At 42.6% G+C, this 12,217-nt stretch overlaps 1 protein-coding gene across 3 annotated transcripts in view; it reads left to right on the forward strand.

Moving 5' to 3' along the window:
- Positions 1–2,775: 2,775 nt before the first annotated feature.
- Positions 2,776–12,217, forward strand: part of THRAP3 (thyroid hormone receptor associated protein 3) — a 48,613-nt gene continuing 39,171 nt past the window's right edge. For 2 of the 3 annotated variants that reach the window (XM_016218468.2, XM_016218478.2), the window contains exon 1: positions 2,776–2,875. The gene's annotated coding sequence lies outside the window, so the exon portion shown is untranslated. The remainder of the gene's footprint in view (positions 2,876–12,217) is intronic. The other variant, XM_016218488.2, reaches the window with a different exon arrangement.

The following is a 12,217-nucleotide window of genomic DNA, read 5'->3' on the forward strand; positions in this document are numbered from 1 at the left end:
CAGAGACAAGGTTGAATTGAATCATATATGAGCGTTTAGTCCAATATTGCCAGCAAAATGGGAGAGCAGAGGGATTTGTCCACATAAAATCTGCTCTAACCCAATCCCCATAAACCAGTTCCTTGTATTGTGTAGGATAAAAAATTACATGGGAAGTGGGCAAAAAAAAACCATAAGAATGGGTATAATGGTTTACAGGTTACAGGAAATGCAGGCTGGGGGGTTGCAAAAGTGTGAGGCACCTCCAGGACTTCTTTGCTTCAGGAAAAAGGGTGTTAATCTTTCCATGATGACAGGCAGTAAGGAGAATGGATCACATTCCTAATGTCCCAGGGAGTACAACTCCCAGCCAGGTTAGAAAGTGCTTTTTCTAATTAGAACAGAACAACCACAGTTAACAGAACATGATCAATATTTCTTTTAACTATAGCTAACAATCACGGTCAACAGAGCATGATTACGATTTCTGCCCCCAACAATCCCCAGTGGGAACTCAGGGTATGGTGATTTCCAAAGATCTGGAACTGAGTTGATGCTAAGATGTAGATAGGGAGCAAAATGCATAGAAGATATATAAAAACTACCTGAGTATGCCACAGCACTCAAGGAGCGAGGTCACTCAGGGAGAAAGGCTGAATGAAGAGAAGAGAGGGAGAAGGCTGGAGTTGTGGGGTAAATTTCCACGCCAGGGAAGGGGCAGAGGTGGGACAGAAGTGTCAATGTAAGAAAAGTACAAACCTGTAAGAATTTTTATGAGTTTACTTGAGCCCAACTGACAACTGCCAGGGAGCAAAATCTCAACAGATTGAGAAAATGCTCTGGAGAATGGCAGTTATACATCTTATTTTATACATTACAATAAAAGGAGGAGGCCTAAAGGGGTTACGTGAAATCCACAGATGATAGATTAGGGAGGCAGGAGAAAGCAAAGTAGGGGGGTTCTGGGATAGGACAAAAAGTAAAATTAATAGACACATACTTCTTTTATATAGGTGGGTGCAGGATAGTTAACAGTTAACACCGTTAACAATGACAATATGGGGATTTGTGGTCTCCTGCTCTGGTACAGTGTGGTTGTGCTTTGAGGGGTCCAGAAAAAATAAAATTACTTTGTTATTCTAAAGGTGTATTATCAGGTATATTATTTTAGATGCAAAAAGACATCAGACAGGCTCAGTTAAGGTGAAAACTGACCTTTGTTAGGGAAAAATACTGCCCTAGGACATGACTACCCTCCATGAACTGCTTTTAGTTAGAAAGTTTTAATTTTAGTCCATCCTATGTGGTTATTTTCTGTCTCTGAGTTTGTAAGGCTGCCATGCAGGCTTCCCCTGAGCTTGTCAGGTTTAGTATGTGGCCCCTTTTTCATCCACAGAGGTAAGAAGAGATCAAGCACAGGGTACTTTAGAAACCAAGTGGAGTGACTATGTATTTTTGTATCCATCTGGTTTACCTCTGTGTTCCTAGTCTTTTTTACTGGCCACGGCATATAGTAGACACTCAGAAAATCTGTGAATTGAAAATGTAATTAAATCAGAACCTTTTAAGAAGCACGACACAGCATGCAGCCCACAGAAGTGCTCAAAGAAGGAACAGTAAGCAGTGTGGGAGGAACATTGCTGAGGCCAGTAAGGGCGAGGGCTGAAGTGGCAGGTCTGAGACTTGATTTGAGCCTGGTGAGCTTCCCCCCACCCAAGAACAGTAGATTCCTCCCATATTTACTCATATTTACTTTACTTTGCCCTGGGGACAAAGAAATCTATCAAAACTGATCTCTGTTCTCAAAGAGCTCACATCGGGTGGGGAAGACAAACGCAGGCGAGGGGAAGGAGCTAGTAAACTTGGAAGGCTTCACAGAAGAGGTGACATCTGAGCTGCCTTTAACAGTTCAAGTTCGCTAGGACAGGAATCCCAGCGCCAAGCAGCTTGTGCAAAACCCTGATAAATGCAGTGGTTCGCAAACTTGTATGCGCGTAAGCATTTCTGGAGAGGTCTGTTTATACCGCAGATTCCAAGACTACACTCCCCGGGGAAACTTCTGGTGCAATAGGTGAGTGGCACCCATTTTAAGCAGCTTCATAGGACCACACTTTCAGAAAACCTTTCCGGCTCCCATCGTCGCTGAAGCGGGGATGGGGAGGGGGCGCGGTGTTGGGAGGTGAGGCTGGAGAGAGCCCTGCCCATCCCGGCTCGAGGACCCCGAAGGTCACTATCACAATAAAAACAACTCCATTTTGAGTCTCGCTTTCAGGGTACTGGACGCTTTCACGCGCCTTACTTTGTGAGAGCCTCGAAATAAATCTGAGCGGTAGAAATTACGAGTCTCGTTTCATAGGGGAGGAAACTGAGGCTCAGAGAGGGGAGGCGATTTGCTCAAGGTCACAAAGTGAGAGGTAGCTGGGTATAGACTGAAAGCCAGGAGACCGGATTTTCAGCTCAGAGACTCAAGGAAGCGAAAGCGGGCCGGGAGTGCGTGGGGTCAGACCCTCCCTCCAGGCTGGCTCCAAAATGGTGCTGGCCGTGGCGTCAGCAACACCTCCGCCCCTTCCGTCCCCCTCCCCCCTTCTTCCCTAGGCCACCCAGGCGGGGGGAGGGGATGGAACGGAGCAACCCACGTGACTGCCGACAACCTGGCGCGTGACGCAAAACGGCGGGCCCAACGCTTGACCTGCCTTGTGGGAAACGTAGTTCAACGCCCCGTGAAGTGGGCAAGGAAAGGCAGGTCTACGACTACATTTCCCAGGGGGGAGCGAGGCGACGCTGCTGCCGCCGCCGTCGGAGAGCGGGGACGCGGAGCGCACTGTCGGGCGGGGGCGAGGTTTGGGCCGGTTGTGCCGTTGCGAGGCTGCAGCTGCGATCGCAGCGGTGGGCCTAGGTGAGTGAGGGCCTCTGGTGGGATCTAGGGCAGCCCGACCGGCTCCCGTCATTTCGTCTTTTACCTTTTCACCGCGGCGGCTGGGTTAGGGTCCCCAGGCCTACCCAGCACGGAGCCGCTCCCCCGCGCCTACCCCTTGTCCTCTTCAGAGCGGGCCCGGCTCCCTCGGGCTCCTCCCCCCCGCCCTACTGGGCTGCTCGCTCGGGCCTAGTTCCTGACGCTCAGGACTGCCTTTTCTCCCGAGCGGCTTCTACCCTTCTTTCTCCTTGCAAGCTGTCGGGGAGCGGCCTCCACCTCCTCTCTCTCTCTCTTTAGTCATCTGAACCTGATTATTTGGATTTTTCCCTTTCCCGGAACTCTTGAGTGCCCCCCCCCTCCAGTCTCCATTGGCCTGGTTCTGTCGTCTCCTAGGGCGCATGTGGCCGGCACTCAGTAAATGTTAGTACCTCTTCCATCCTTTTTGCGGTGTGGCCGGAGGTGGCATGGTCCAAATTTGTCTGCCACGGGAACGTTTGTGCGCCCACGTTTATTTCAGTCTCTTGGGCTGGAGGTGAGGCCGACTTGCATTCCATCGATAATCTGCGTGTGTGCTGCTTATATGAGGCAATTTTCCTCGCCTTCCGTAGTATCTAACCAACTTTTAGCAGCTGTTCTGTGTGCCTTTGCAAATGTTGGAGGAGGAGCGTGGCGGCAGGAGCTGGCGAGTAGAGCTGGCGCCCAGAAGTTGGAAGCCATCAGTAGTAGTAGTGTTTACGGGGAGTTGGTTAATTGGATAGAAGAAAAGCCTCAGAGTGTGGGTAGAGCCTGGCGGGAGAGAGCCAGTGAAACTTCTGGTGGCAGTGACAGAAGGATCCTGGGTTCATCTGGCTTGGGTTCATAGTTTGGCCCTGCTAGCTTTTTATTTTAGGTCAGGGGGCTTCACTTCCAGGTGCCTGTTTCCTTATCTGCAAAATAGCAGTGAGTAACACTGGCCACTTTATAGGGCTGCTGTGAAGATTAAATGAGATTAAATTGAAAACCGCTTAGCTCATTACCTGCTGTGTATTAAACTGTTATTATCTCCATCATTTATAGGATTTCTAAATTGTGGGTCCAGAGTGGAAAGGTGTGTATCACACCATTATTTTCCTTCCCCTTCAGATGGTCCTCCCTTTTTTTGTTAAAATATTGTCTGTTGTAATCTGTCCTGTTATCTAGACAGCCTTATGTGTGTATCATTACGTAGACATCTTTTAAAGATCCAAAAATGGCTACTGCCATGAACAACTTGTGGAACAAATTGGGCTTAGTTTGTTCTTCACTGGGAAGTGTGTTTTGTGCTCTAGTGTACACACTTTGAGCAATAACAGAAACAAAATTTTTCCGCAGCTAGTTAGGCTTGGTTGTATTTTGTAGAAGAGGAGAGTTGGAATTTCTGTAAGAAACTAACAAAAAACCTTTATGTCCAATACAATTCCACCTTTTTTTAAAAAAAAACCTTTTACACTGGTGAAAGCTCTTCAGTTTTGGAGACTCCAGTCCTTTTTTTAAATTTTTTATTGGTTTTAGAGAGGAAGGAAGAGAGAGAGAAACATTGATCAGTTGCCTCCCACATGCACCCAGATCATGGGATGGGACCCGAAAGTGGGTATGTGCCCCCATGGGGAATCAAACCCATCACCACTTTGGTGTACAGGATGATGCTCCAAGCAACTGAGCCACCCAGCCAGGGCAGATTTATTCTTATTTAGCATTCTCTGTAGTTTCCAGTAGAGTACATTTTAGCCAAATAATAATGAGAATATTTAGGAATGTTTCTATCACTGATTTCGTAAGGCGCATTAAAAAAAAAAAAAATTCCCTATGATTGTAAGTAACTGGGAAGAAAAGTGAGAAATCGGAGCCCACTGGATGGAGTTTGTGGCTTAAGGTTCTTTAATGGGTAAAGGCAGGTAGCATGATGATGTGAAAGAACTGGGACACTGAGAGTTAAGGGCCTTTAGGCTCTAGTTTTCTCACCTTGTAGGGCACCCCCCCTTTTAAAAAAAATTCATATTTAAAAAATATTTTTATTTATTGAATTTATTGAATTTTTAGAGAGAAGGCTGAGGGAGAGAGAGACATCGATTTGTTGTTCCACTTGCTTATGCATTCAGTGGTTGCTTCATGTATGTGCCCTGACTAGGGATTGAACCTGCAACCTTTGCGTATTGGGACGACGCTCTAATCAACTGAGCTACCCCACCAGGGCTCCCCTTCCTTTTTGGGGGCTGTTTTCCTCCTGTAAATCTAGGGTTGTATGAGATATGATCTCTAGGAGTGCTTCCAGTTCTTAATGCTCTGTGACTTTAGTTTGTCCAAAACTCTGATCTCCTGGCTCGGTGTGCTTAACCACAGGACTCTCTAGAATTTTTTTTTTTTTTTTTTAATATATCTTTATTGATTTCAGAGAGAGGAAGGGAGAGGGGGAGAGAGATAGAAACATCAATGATGAGAGAGTCGTCATTGATCGCTGGTTCCTGCAGGCCCCAACTGGGGATTGAGCCCGCAACCCAGGCATGTGACATGACTGGGAATCAAACCTTGATCATCTGCATCCTAGGTCGATGTTCAACTGCTGAGCCATGCCTGCTGGGCTAAAAAATGTTTTAAAAAATGTTTTTATTGATTTTAGAGAGACAGGAAGGGAGAGGGGGAGAGGGAGAGAAACATTGATAAGCTAGACACTACCGGGGATTGAGCCCGAAACCTGGGCATGTGCTGAGAACTGAACTAGCCACCTCTCAGTGCATGAGACCATGCTCAACCAACTGAGCCACACTTGCCTGGGCAGGACTCTCTAGATCTTTGACTAAAGCAAGTTGTATACCACTTCAAGGCTATATACCCTATACATGACCTGATGATAATGAATTTTCTCTGTTCTCCTAGCACTTCAAGACAATTTTATTGTACAAATAACTGTTTCAGTGAGATTTAGAAGTAGATTCAGAAAAGTTATAAGTGTAGACTAGAAGTTCTATTAAGGAGGCTCTCAGCAGAATAACAATAATATTGAGCAGAGATAAACTCTGTTGTGTTATAAGCACCTGGGAAGGCACAGGTTTTCTGAATCATTGTGCTTTCAACAGTGCCTAGTGAAGGAAATTAACAATTGGTTATTACTATTATTTGAATGCTTGCTATATTACTAGGAACTGTACTATAATTTAGATGTTTTTCTCATTTAATCATTGCAACAGCTTGTGAGGTAGTGTTACTCCTATTCATAGATCAAGAAACAGGCTTAAAAGAGTCAAAATGTTTTTTGTTTTTTTAATTTTTAAAATTGATTTTAGAGGAAGGGAGAGGGAGAGAGCAACATCCATCCACTGCCTCCTGCATGCTCCCCCATTGGGGAATGAGCCTGCAACCCAGGCATGTGTCCTAACCAGGAATCAAACCAGAGATCTTTTGGTGCATGGTATGTTGCTCAACCAACTAAGCCACCCCAGCCAGGGCAAGAGTCAGAATGTTTTAAATTCGTTTTATGTGACTCCAGAGCCTGTAATCTTAATTGCCTCAACATGCTGCCTAGCAAAGACATTTTTCATAGAGTACACTCAATGAATGTTAATTTAGGTAAATCTGTAAAATGTTTAAATTTTTTTTATGTACATTGTTTCAGATCTTTATGTTAGTATATTTAGAAGAGAGGAATAGCCAGTCCTGATAGGCCAACTGAATATCTTACTAAGAGAACATTCTCAAGGTGAGGCAGCCAGTGGTTGGCAATTGTGTTCCAAAATAAAACATTAAACCAGGGAGGGGGACTGGAAATCGGGGATAGGAAGGGAAGAAATGAGACCTCTTTTTAATGTGTACTGTTGTACAGTTTGAAATTTTTACTGTGCATGTATTACTAAAAAGAAAGAAAGAAAAAGGCCCTGGCAGTATCTCGGTTGGAGCTTCGTCCGGTTATGCCAAGGTTTCGGGTTCGACTCCCTGGTCAGGGTACATGAAGGAATCACCCAGTGAATGCATAAATGGGTAGAATAGCAAGTCACTGTTTTTCTCTCTCAAAATCAATAAATAAAAGTTTAGGGAGAAAAAAGAAAAGAATTAAACATTTTTGCCCTAGCTGCTTTGGCTCAGTGGGTAGAGCATCAGACTGTGGACTGAAGGGTCCCGGGTTTGATTTTGGCCAGGGGCACATGCCTTGGTTGCAGGCTTGATCCCTAGGCATGGTCGGGATGTGTAAGGGAGGCAACCAGTCGATGTGTCTCTCCCACATTGATGTTTCTGTCTCCCTTCCACTTTCTGAAAAGCAATGAAAAAGAGATATCCTTGGGTGAGGATTAAAAAGAAAAAGGAAAAAATATTTTTGTTTGCTCAAGCAAATAAAACAGTTTATGTTAATATAAGTTCTATGATTCTGTACATATTTTTTCCTTTTTTAAAACTGTACATATACAACAAAATAGATTAATCTTGACATGCTAGGCGACATAAGCTAGACATAAGAGGACAAATACTGTATGGTTTGATTTATATGAGATACCTAGAGTAGTCACATTCATAGAGACAAAGTAGAATGGTGGTTTTGGGGAGATTATTGTTTAATAGGTACCCAGTTTCAGTTTGGGAATATGGAAGTTCCGGAGATGTATGGTGATGATGGTTGCTTAAGTGTGAATATACTTAATGCCACTGAACTGAACTATGCACTTAAAAATGGCTAAAATGGTCCTGGCCAGTGTGGCTCAGTTGGTTGAAGCATCATCCCAGACACCGAAAGGTTTTGGTTTTGATTCCCAGTCAGAGGGCATGGGGTGGGTGGCAATCTGATCCCTGTTTCTCTTTCCCTCCTTCCTTCCTTCCTTTCCCTCTTGCTCTCCTTTTTTCCCTCCCTTTCCCTTCCCCTCTAAGCATGTCTTTGGGTGATTAAAAAAATGTAAAAACGGTAAATTTTGTGTTACGCATATTTTACTATAGTGAAAAGAAACTATATAGTTAATATTCATTTGTCATTCAACGGACACATACCTAGACACTGGGAATACAAAAAGGAATTTGACCTGGTATTTACTACCAATATTAGCGTAGTAATATTGCAGGACCAGTAGTTTTCAAGGAAGTAGAGGCTTAAGTTGTAGGTAAATGGTGTGGTAGCTTATAAAAGTCTTGTAATGTGTTAAAAAGGTGATAAATTCTAGGAAATTAGCTGTTATGGTTTCAGATAAGATGGTCTTATCCTCTGGTGGATGACTAGGAGGACTCAAATGAGTTGTTATTTTGCCCCGAGGCACCCCTGCATTGCATGAGAGCATGATTTTAAAATCATCGAAGTAGAAACTGTCATACGCACAGATGGCATGTTGATCCCTCTCACGTAAATTGAGAACCTGGGGCACAGAATAATGGTGTCATTTTAGGAGGCAGACTCATTCAGCATGGAATCCAGTATAGGCTTGTGTTCGTTACCAGAGTGCACTGCTTCTTTAAGAGGTTTTGAAGATGTAATAGGCATTTTATATTCTGAGTCTGCCATAGAGACAAATTCTGAATTCTCAAGAGAAAGAAGGTAATTGTTTAATGACCATACGACTCTCCATACCAGCTGGTTGGAAGTCTTTGTCTTTGGACTGTCATTTTGACATTGGCTTGATTAATAACATAATAATGTTTATTAAATACTGTGTGCTAAGCACTGTTTTAAGAACATTACACACATTAATTTATTCACTTTCATAGCAATCCTGTGTAGTAGGAACTACTTTTACATATGAGGAAACAAAGATAGATTTAATTAAGTACAATCAAACCTGGGTTCTCTAACATCTCCCATCTTTAACAATTCAATTCTCTACCAAGTTCATGGAAAAATGTCTTGATTGTCAAACAAAACTTTCGTTTTCAACCCTACAACTCTTTCATGCTGATACCTATATGATCAGTCACGTCTCTCAGGCGACGGGGAGAATGCTCGAGTGAGTCATTTTACCACTAAACCTCACGTTGTTAACATCTCAGGAAATTGTGCTATGGATATTTTTGTGTTTTTTTGCTTTTGTTGCTGCTTAGTATTAACTATGTACAGTAAGTCATCATGGGTCCTAAGAAGATTATGATAGCAAAGTGAAAAGGAAAGTTGTGATAACAACGATAGAGCTTAAAAAAGAAATAATTGCATGCTGGCTGATGTTGCTCAGTGATTAGAGCATTGGCCCGTGCACCGAAGGGTCGTGGGTTCAATTCCCTGCCCGGTTGGGGTGCGTGCAGGAGGCAACCAGTCAATGATTCTCTCTCATGTCGATGCCTCTCTCTTTCTCTCCCCCCTTCCTATCCCCTCCTCCCTCCACTCTTTCTAAAAACCAGTGGGGGAAAAAATCCTCCTATGAGGATTAACAACAAAAAAAAGGCCTCTGTTTAGATTCCCAGTCAGGGTTTTGGGCTTGATCACCAGTAGGGGGTGTGCGGGAGGCAGGAGATTGATGTTTCTCTTTCACATCGATGTTTGTTTCTCTCTCTCTCCCTTTCTCTCTAAAATCAATAAAAACATATTAAAAGTAAATGCAAAATATGGTAGAGGTGTTTGCGTGTCTGATCTGGCTACTGAGTATGGCACGGTGAAATCGGCAATTATCATAATTTTATTTTATGAAAAAATTTTTTTTAATGTGCCTTGATATCAAAGAGAGGAAGGGAGAGAAATAAAAACATCATTGGTTGGTTGCCTCCTCCACGCCCCCTACTGGGGATTGAGCCCACAACTGGGGCATGTGCTCTGACCAGGAATCGAACTGAGATCTCCTGGATCATAGGTCAATACTCAACTGCTCAGCCATGCTGGCCAGGCTGATTAGCACAATTTTAAAACATAAAGAGGCCATCATGAGTGGTGATGTTGCTAAGGGTGTGAAAGTGCTCAGAAAACAAGGATCATAGGCAATTGAGAAAGGTTGAAATCAAATCATTTGGGGTCTGGAATGCGTTAATTCAATTTACATTCTTTCTGATGGGAAAAATGATTCAGTTTTTGGACAAATTGCTTCTCACGAATTGAATTCGAGACCCGAGGTTCCACTATATTGGCATGAAAGGGTTTTTGGGTCGAGAACTGAAATTTTGTTCGACAACTGAGACATTTTTTTCCATGAACAACTTGGTTGAGAACCTAATTGTTTGAGATGGGAGATGGTCTAGAACAGAGGTTTGACTGTACTCATCTATGAATGCTGAAGTCTGTAGTGACAATTTACATATGTCATCTTTCAAAATGTCTCTTCCCAGAGGTACTGCCAAAAACTAATATTAATTCATGAGCATATGATTTTAATTTAGTATATTCATCACTTGGAAGGTATTTATGGAATTCTGTTAGGTTTTTTCTTTGGTATTTGCCTTTTAGCATGCCATTATACTGCATACTAGTCATTTCCAATTGAAGATTAGATGGAAGTTGCTCAGTTGCCCAGTTAGATGGATTTTGAAATATGGAGATTTCCTTTGTACTTGCATTGAGGTTGGAAATATGCTGGAACTGTAGTTTGAACTAAAAATATGTTTGCTTCAAATTTGTGTGGGGATAGAGATCTCATTGTTTTAACATTTGATAGCATGGGACTGAATAAAGTAACTTGACATTACTTGTGATTTAAACAATGTTTAAAAAGTGTTCAGGTTAATTTGCTGCAGTATGTATTTCCCAAAGAAGTGCTATTTTGCTCTGAAATTTTTGATTGAATTAATTTACAAACATTATCAAATCTGCAGCAAAAGCTAATTTCCAAAGCCATTGCGTATTCAATTATAGTGTTTATGGGTGGTTCTTCTTGTTCAGGAAATTTTCAGATTCAGCCCAGAGGTTAAAAAAAAAAAAAAAATCAAAATAAAATTTTACTACTGCTAAGCCAAGGAACTGCTCTTTGGAAGGGCAGCTCAGGATTCACCTATTTCTGATAAAAGTTACAGCACTGATGATGTTTAAATCTACAAAAGTGAATTGAGTGAATGAAGGTCACTCGTGACAATACTGGCTCAATAATATGTGATAGCTTAAAAATTTTTTTTGGAGAGTTCCTGCTGATGGAAATCATACAGAGAATAACCATATATGTTAAATATTTTGCATTTTCACAAGCTTTGTAAATTTCTCCAACTAAGCCTTTTTCCACACATTTTTTCCAACATCATTTGTGACACACTTTAGTAGATTTAAGTTTAGGTTGTATTGAATTAGTGTTCTCTCAACTTCTGTGAAAAAATTCTTGCCTGTCTAACTCAAACTCAGCATTGACTTCTCCAATAAACAACTGAGCAGTATAAAAAATACCTGTGGAATCATCAGGAGCCAGGGAAGACCACTCAAAATCGTTAGCCTTTCCTGGCCGGCGTTGCTCAGTGGTTGAGCATCAACCTATGATCCAGGAGATTGAGGTTTGATTCCTGGATGGGGCACATGCCTTGGTTCCGGGCTCAGTCCCCCGCAGGGGGTGTGCAGGAGGCGACTGATCAATGACTCTCATCATTGATGTTTCTATCTCTCTGTCTCCTTTCTCTCTCTGAAATCAATAAAAATATGTTTTAAAAAAAGATTCTTAAAAAGTCATTTGCCTTTTTTCTTTTTAAACAAATGCCTAATTTTGGAACAGTTTCAGATAATCAGAAAATAGTGCATGCATATCCCATATGCGTTTTTTCTGTTAGCAGCAGATAGAGGCCGAAAAGTATACCTGTGGCTGTCCAGATGACACAGGCAGGACAAGTTGGGGTGGTGGTACATAAAAGCTGTGGTGGCAGGGATTACTCAGGGCTTCAGGTGTCTCCTTCCTTTTACAGAATAACTAAGGGCCAGAGCCTCAGATTTGCTTCTCTACCCATTGAGTGGGACAGTGGAGTATTGAAGACTTGTTGGGATGATAACATTCTTAACATCGAAGGAGAGGTTAATAGGATAGAATCATGATGGAACAGTAAAATGTAAGATCTGTGTGTTTGCTATCTGGTTAGAATTTTAAGGATGGATGTATTGGAATAATTCCTTTTCCTTAGTTCAGTGACTTGTAGAGTAAGCAGTTCTCAGTCCTGTAGCAGTCATCAGGATTTCCCTCAAACTGATGTGAGCCCCTGTGCCTCTGCAGTTAGAAACAGGGAGAAAAGTTTTGGATGATGTAACCTAGGATGAATTCCAAGAATAACCTATAAGAACATATGCAAAAGTATTGAGTCAGTTTTTTTTTTTTTAATTGGTTTTGAGGGAGGGAGGGGGAGAGAGAGAGAGGGAGGGAGGATTGAGCCTGCAGCCTAGGCATGTACCCTGACTGGGATTTGAACCGGCAACCTTCTGATGCATGGGATGATGCCCAACCAACTGAGCCACAC

Source organism: Miniopterus natalensis, chromosome 9 (assembly GCF_054644295.1).
Source record: "Miniopterus natalensis isolate mMinNat1 chromosome 9, mMinNat1.hap1, whole genome shotgun sequence".
NCBI lineage: Eukaryota > Metazoa > Chordata > Mammalia > Chiroptera > Miniopteridae > Miniopterus > Miniopterus natalensis.